This window comes from Diadema antillarum, unplaced genomic scaffold (genome assembly GCF_040938485.1).
Source record: "Diadema antillarum isolate AM-2024a unplaced genomic scaffold, OU_Dant_1.0 scf00000096, whole genome shotgun sequence".
In the NCBI taxonomy this organism is placed as follows: Eukaryota; Metazoa; Echinodermata; class Echinoidea; order Diadematoida; family Diadematidae; genus Diadema; species Diadema antillarum.
In genome coordinates, this window is record NW_027270985.1 from 330,779 (window position 1) to 338,860 (window position 8,082).

At 37.8% G+C, this 8,082-nt stretch overlaps 1 long non-coding RNA gene across 1 annotated transcript; it reads right to left on the bottom strand.

Annotated features, from left to right (window-relative positions):
• Positions 1 to 5,345: 5,345 nt before the first annotated feature.
• On the bottom strand, positions 5,346 to 7,171 carry LOC139718553 (uncharacterized). Its single transcript, XR_011710038.1, has 3 exons — positions 6,926 to 7,171; positions 6,314 to 6,389; positions 5,346 to 5,461 (listed from the first exon to the last, which is right to left on the bottom strand). It is a non-coding gene; the product is annotated as an uncharacterized lncRNA (long non-coding RNA).
• Between the last annotated feature and the right edge of the window lie 911 nt (positions 7,172 to 8,082).

Genomic DNA, 8,082 nt, shown 5'->3' on the forward strand with positions numbered 1-8,082 from the left:
TAAACCTGCCCAATTTACCCCATAAACTGTACACTTTCCACAGTAAATTACTGTAAATTTACCCAATTTACAGTAATTTACCCCATATACTGTACACTTTCCACAGTAAATTACGGTAAATTTACCCAATTTACAGTGAAATACCATTTAAATTAAAGTATTGTTTTAAAGTAATTGACACAAAAATACACTGAAGTACAACATTTGCATGAAACTGGGGAAAGTCTTTATTGCATAAACACACAACACAACAATATCCTATTTCCAAACAAAAACAAAATCCAGATAAATAATGCCTCCGGCCACTTCGTTGGCGGAGGCATAAAAATAGCATTTTTGAGCTTTATGTAGTGATTCAGAGCAAAAACTCTGATTTCATGTATAAATTAGCATAATTAAAACAATAAAATCATTGAAGGAAATTAAATATACGATTTTGTAGATTATGACGCAGGCAACCTGCATGCTGATTTGTGATCGCGCAATCCACGGCTAAGTTTGTAGGGGGGCCATAATGCCCCCCCCCCCCCTCCCACACACACACAAGACTACAAATAGCCTGGCATTTTTGGGTTTAAATTGCTCCACTTAATGCAATCGTCACACCAAAAAGATTTGAGCTCAATCAGACTTCAGCAAATGTTGCCAACAAAAGGCTTAAATTAAGACTAGTGTTCAAAAGTTATTCCAATGACTAATTTTAGAGATTTGAAAATTAATCTGGGTTTCATTTTCTTTACCCACACTTTGTAATATACCGGTAACTATTAAATTTTGGTCAAAGTATTTTACTCTTTTTTTTTGACAGCATAATGGACAGATATCACAATGATTCCTTAATCTTAATACCTTAACCTTGGTGGGCTGGACAAGTTAGTCCTATAAATTGAATGTTTACAATGTTCCCAGCAAACAGCTTATCACAGTATTTGTCAATATCTTCATGAGCAAAGGCATACTATGCAGTGCAGTATACAACTCAGTTTTGAAATTCTTTACAATTGATCAACCAAAACAAGATGAATGCGACTGCATCTCCTATATGCCTCCTCTGAATAGATGGCTCAAATTGTACTTTGATTATTGTGATAACCAGAATAAAAACATACATATTAGTTGACCTCTTTGACAATGGACCTCACACCTTATAACCCCAAAGTCTGATCACTTTACATCCTCCTAGTCATGAGTACAAAATAGTTGAGGTATATGAATGTATGATAACAAAGCTAAAACAACCCAACAACTCCATATGTATAATGACATCAATGACCTCTTGACTTTGACCTCAGTGAACAAAAATCTAATCAGTTTGTCTCACTATGGTGATGAATAATACATGTTGTTCCAAGTTTTAAGTTCATGGCTCAAATTGTTCAAGAGTGTTGTTAACAATGCAAAAACCTGAATTTTCATGGTAAGTGACCTTTGGCCTACATTTGTCACAATCTAATCTGATTGTCTTCCTATGGTGATACATACATGTACTAGTACCAAGTACAAGTTTGAAGTTAATGGAACAAGTGGTTCTTGAGATATATGGGGTGTTGCAAGAAAGTTGCAATCAATTGCAAATACTTGCTAATTTTGAAACAACCATTCTGATTGGCTCAGGGTCTGCCCTATTAAGAAGACATGCATGCAACAATGATTTTGATTGGCCAGTGACAATCAGTTGCAATTAATTGCAACTTTCTTGCAACACTCCAATAGTGTAAACAAGGCAAAAAATCCTTCAATTTCAGAATTTACCTCTCTAACCTTTGACCTTTGACCTACATACCCAAGATCATCTACTTATGGCGATACATACTTACACAAAGTTTAAAGTTCATGCCTCAAATCGGTCTGGAGATATCGCATTAACAAGGCTAACGTCTACCAGCACAGCAACTGATGTCTGTGACCTTGACCTTCGACCTACATATCCCAAAATCTAATCATATCGTCTTCATATGGTGATACTTACCAGCATCATGTTTGAAATGGATTTTGAGTTATTGCAAGAACGAGGAAGCAGTGAAAGGTGAAAACTTTTTGCCACGACGACTTTATGTGACTTTTTTTCCACGCCACAATGTGATCACCCCCCCCTCCACCCCCCCCCCCCCCCCCCCCCCCCAAGGATCTAACAAGACTAAAAATTAACCCAGCTCTTTCAGGGTTAGCCTGTGCCTTTAAATTACCAATTACACATTAAATTGCCAAATAGACGAAATTGCATTCAGTAAAATCTTCCTAATACATGTACTGCAATACTAACCAGTGGGGCTGGCCGCCACAAGCTCTAGATTGCCAAAAAATCTTTGGACAAACGTGCTGTTATTTCAGAACTATATACACAATGTACATCACCGATATCATACATTACACAAAATGCTCCAAGTAAACAGCTTTACACTAGTGCTCTAATATCATACATGTATAAAACTTGATTGCAAAGAACTTCAAAATTTGTTTTCTCAGATGTTCATTCATGCATCAGATTTTGAACATGAATATATAACTCAAAGAACGGGGTATTATATGGCCAGTCAGGGCCATTGTTGTTTTTATAATGGCAGGACGGACAGACAACCAGAAAACATAATGCCTCTGGCACCAACTTTGGTAGGCGGAGGCATAAATATGTAGGGGGAGGGGGCTCTAGCTCGTCCCCGGCGACTACCCCCGAGACTACTACCCCTCAAACAACTACCCTACCCCAGGGTACCTGTCCAAGGGATAGTTGTTTGGTGGTTAGTTGTCCTGGGACAGTTGTCCTTGGGATAGTTGTCAGGGGCTGACTTTCCGGGGAGGGGGGGGGGGGTTAGTTGTCTAGGGGGTAGTCGTCAGTTTCGGGGGGGGGGTGGTTTCCTGGAGGGTAGTCCCAGCACCTGTTCACCGGGGCATACTTGTCTATTAGGTAGTTGTCCTAGAATCCCCTTTAAAGGGGGTACCCAATGCTGAAACAATCTTAGTTCATTTAAAAGATCATGATTTTATTAGCAGAATATCACCTGCCTTAAGTTTTTTTTTTTTTTTTAATCATGTTGCCAGAAAATCCCCAAAATATGGTAAGATTTCAAAATATTTTGGCCCCTCAGTTGTGTCCCAATTTCAGCTAGGTAACCACAATGACGTCAAAGTGGTTACCAAGGTTTGCGTATTGCAGATGTGTCGCGCCCTAGACTGTACAAAATGCTTTATACCTTGCGCACATTTCGCTAGAATTGGGCGACAACGTAACCACTTTGACGTCATTGTGGTTAACTAGCTGAAATTGGGACACAGCTGAGGGGCCAAACTATCCTGAAATCTTACCATAATTCAGGGTTTTTCTGGCAACACGAATTTTTAAAAAACTTTAGGCAGATGATTTTCTGCTAATAAAAACATGTTTTTTAAAATGAACTAACATTGTTTCAGCATTCGGTACCCCCTTTAATGAATGTGTGATGTATACAAAAGTATGAAGCAACAAGTCAACGTGAATTTCTATAATTATAGGTCCTTTACAATGTGTATATTTCTACACATTCAAATTGAAAAAAGAAAAGGTCTAAAATTTGGACTTTGGAAGTAAAAAAAAATACTCAGAATCAGATTGTAATCTACAATTCTATGACAACACACAGGCATGTGTGTGATTGCTCATACAGGCATTTGAAATTCAGGATGACCTAACAACTGGCGAAATCCACATAAAATATACAGGTTTAAGCATTAAGCCCAGTGAAACTCAGCATATCGGCGTATGAACGACACTTATTTTGGGGTTGTACTGCTGCCTCTTAGATCCTCTGCACTTGGACCCATCAGGACTGATTCCAATTAAGTGTGCCAGCATTCATGCAGGCACTTGGTGGTAACGACACCCTAGGACTGGCTACATGCAGTAATAGGTGAAGCATAAAAGCACTGGAAGTCAGCAAATTGGCGTACGAATGACACTATTTTGGGTTGCAGTGCTGCCTCTGGCTACAGGAGTGTAGATTTCAATCTCTAGAGGTGAAGATTAAAGCCACTGGAAGTCAGCGAACCGGCATACAAATGCCACTACTTTGGGGTTGCACTGTCTCTTACATCCGCCGCACTTGGATCCGTCCAGACTTATTCCAAGGAGATATCTGACAGAGAGAAAGAAAAAAAGATGGTACGATATTACAAAAATAGATTAATTTCACAATTGAAATGATTTTTTAATTTTTTGTTTGGCTTTATATAAATAATGGACTCATGATTAGCAAGCCTATACTGAAATTTATTAAACATTAATAATAGATTATACATTTTTTTTTGGCTAGTAAAGAGCCAAGCTCTTCTCTAAAACAAAGGAGGCAAAAAAACAAACAAACAAACTATAAAAAAATTATAAACAAACGCAAACACAAACACAAACTAAAAAAAAACACCTTAGTATGCCTGATGTTTGTCGGCAAGTAGTTCATAGTTCTTGACATTCTGGAGTTTCACACAGCATTGCCCGAAGGTATGTTTACCTTCAAAATGTGACAGTTGTGAAGAAAATCTTATTTGCCTTACCAAAAACTTATGCTTATGCTTTTGTTTTCTAGGTCAAGTCCACAAGTGCATGTTGCTTACTCCACCAAGCATGATTTGGGTAGCAAAGTACATGAAACATATTTTGGAATTGTCTATTTTTCAAGAAAAAATGCTCTAGAATCAAAATGCCTTAAGTTCTGATAATTAATTATGTGGATGTCATATAAAACGGGAAGTGCTGATCTATCAAATACCTCAAACAATTCCAGATCACAATCAAAAGATCTAGAATGTTGCATTTTCTTAAAGCCACCCTGAATAAATCCCTTTCAATGAAAACAATATAATAACCAGATGGATTCTTGAATGGCAGGCAAAATTAATGCCTCCAACATTGCCATATCTGAATACACTGGACTTTTAATATTTTCAAAAACTTTGATAATCTAATCAGATTATCATTGCCATATGCATACATGAGTAAAGTTTTTAGTTGTTCTGTCAGTTGCTTCCTAAGTTATCACAAGAATGATGGTATTTTTTCATGTATACAATAACCTCTATGACTTTTGACCACAAATGAGCCAAGTTTGAAGGGAAGCCACCAAAAGGGTCTTCAGCCATCGAGAGAATGAAAACAGGACAGATTAACGGACAACAACAACAACAACAAAATTAATCCTCCGGCACCCACCTCCAGCAGGCTGCAGCATATTGACACATGATAAAGTACATTCAAAATAAAAAAAGAGCTCAGATATTCTATGCTTCTGATATTTTGCATGCCATTAGTACCTCTGAATGAATTTGAGTGTTGTGGATGCTCTGCTCTGATACTGCAAGTTCAGATTGTAGTATGAGGCAAACGGGAAGGATAACCCACAAATGAAGCCTGCTTCAGCTGATGTAGATTGACCAATAACACCATTTTCCACAAGAACTGTCCATCTGGATGTTGCTGAGGCAATGGGATCCCCTATCAAACAAAAATAAAGTTACAATTTAATCATTATGACCTTCATTTGGCTTAACTGATTTATGGTTTTGCTTCTGCTACACTGGCTGATGGGAACATCTCTGACACCTTTCACTAAAGAGTAAAAAATATTGTATGAAACAAGGTTTCTGATTGGTCAGATTCGCGTGTCTTGCCATTGCGTAATTCATTATATGCCATTTTTTACACAAACTGCCATAAACAACGCTCGATAACGACAAAAATTAATCGATAATACAGAGTTCATTGGACTTTATCAATGAATGTTGCAATGTAGAGTTTGTGAGTTCCGATCCCAAAAGCAGTTTCCCATCTTACATGTATATAACGCATAGTACATGCTCATTTTCGTCAAATATACCGTATATAGATGCACATATTATGGTACATATTCAACTCAAGAGCATGCACTATATGTATAATATTTTCTTCTCATTTTTGATAGACCAGATATGTTTTTTCCTTCCCCCCTCCAATAAAATACACATAGTGGAAATATCACAAGACAAGAGCACAGAGTGAAAAGTATAGATTGTTTTTTGCTCTTTTCTTCCTCTCTTGTTTTTACCATTTGGTTAGGATCATACAGTATTCACATGTCTCCTTGGTAAGTGATTGCATTGTACATTCAAATGATGTTACAGTTTGAAATGAATTAAAAACTGTAAAAGGCTGAAAGTACGATAACTACAAGTCTGGTTAAGAAGATGGACACATAATCTATACAGACATTAATCTACACCCAAAAGTGAAAATGTTTTTAATGTCCAATTATATCATTCTACAACGATTTTCAATCAAAATCTTTGGAAGTCTTAAATGATAACGCACCTTGGATGACAAGCTTCGGTGCTTCACATTCAGTTGCCTCGCTTGCTCTTTCGAATTCCTCAGCAGTAGCAGTTACCTGAAGATTAAGGGTGCATAAAGGAAAAGAATCATATGAAAATCAAGTGTTTATACCACAATTACACATTCGATTCAACTCTACACTATAGTGTCATTTAATTGATTTTGATTTAAATATAGAAGTCCCCAAATTTGAAGCTCCAATCCAATCTCAAATAAATTTTCAGTTGTTCATCAATGAACTTGCATAATACTTGCAGGGGGGGGGGAGATCTTTTTTTAGATGGGGTGTGCCAATGGCTCACTCAACCCCCCACCAAAAAAAAAAAAAAAAAAAAGTCTAAGGAACAGTTCCACAGAGAAAAGAATTTAAGGTTCTTGAGAACTAGTAGCTTAAACACATTTAACCGGTTTGAATCCTTCAATCCAATGCACTAGCTGGCAAGATGAATTTTATAAAGAAAACATATTCACAAAGCGTAGAGTGATTGGCATGAAAGCAATAACCAAATGCTTAATTTTTGCACTCCAGACTAATATTGCAAAATATTTTTTGGGTACAGATAAGAATAAAATGTAATTATTAATTCTTACATCCCAGAGTAGGAAGAGTGCATCATCCTTCACTTTGAAGAAGCTCTGGAGACCTGTCAAGATGGCCCATGCGACCTGGTGCAAGTTGGGATCCCCTTCGCCATATACCGCTTCCACAATTTGTCGGGCATCGTTCTTATCGTCCCATTTCTCCTTCACTAGGAATTGAAGGATGGCTTGTCCTTTCTCTCTAAATGCGGTCAGAAGGGTGGAGGTAATATTGACACCAGTAAGGGTTGCAAAATGCTTATACTGAACATGTAGGAAGGAAGAGATATGGCCACTGGTCCTTGATTCGGTGTACCATCTGTGGTGGTGGCCCATTGAACCTTTCTTTGTAGATAATATGTAATGGTCATTAAAGTCACCAACATGTATTGCATCTTTCACCTCAATTTGAATCACATTGGACAGAGGGAAGCCTCCATTACGGCTCTGATGTTGGTGTCGTCGCTTTGTCGCTCAGCACGGTCTCTCCGCTGTGTTAGTGTGTACTTTGTGTGTGATACGTTTAAACTGACGCTAGCATTTAGCAATCAAAATTTAGGCGAATGTGTATCCAACATGCACGTAACACTGAGATTTGATACTAACTTCAGCATACAGCAGAGAGATCGTGTTGAGCGATGACACTGACAGAGAGTTCCCTCGGCCTCTGTCTCACTTGATTCAAATTGAGGTGAAAGATGCGATACATGTTGGTGATTACTCTCTGAAATTTTGAAGAAAATTCTTTCACGGATGCGGGCAGGATATGAAAGTGCATTAGCACCTTCTGTCTCTTCTGACAACTGTAACAGTGAATACTTGACCTAGTCCCACTCAGGCATGCATAGTCAGGAGTGACCAATTTCAGCGGTTATCTTAGAAGTTATCAGAACATACATAAAAATGTACATATGTGACTAGATTCTAAATGTAAACAAGCAATAAATGCACCTCTGTTAGTACTGCCGCTGTTTATTTTGACACCTCGGAAGGCATTGATATTAAATATGCTGTTAATCTTCGATCTGATTTAGCTGATAAAATATAGAATCATGTCATAGATAAAGAGTTATTTTATTAAATGATCTTTTACCGTGGGCGAGGGGTCCATTCACTCACGTCGGATTTGTCCGCACATACACATGAGCAGTACAGTGCATATATCATGG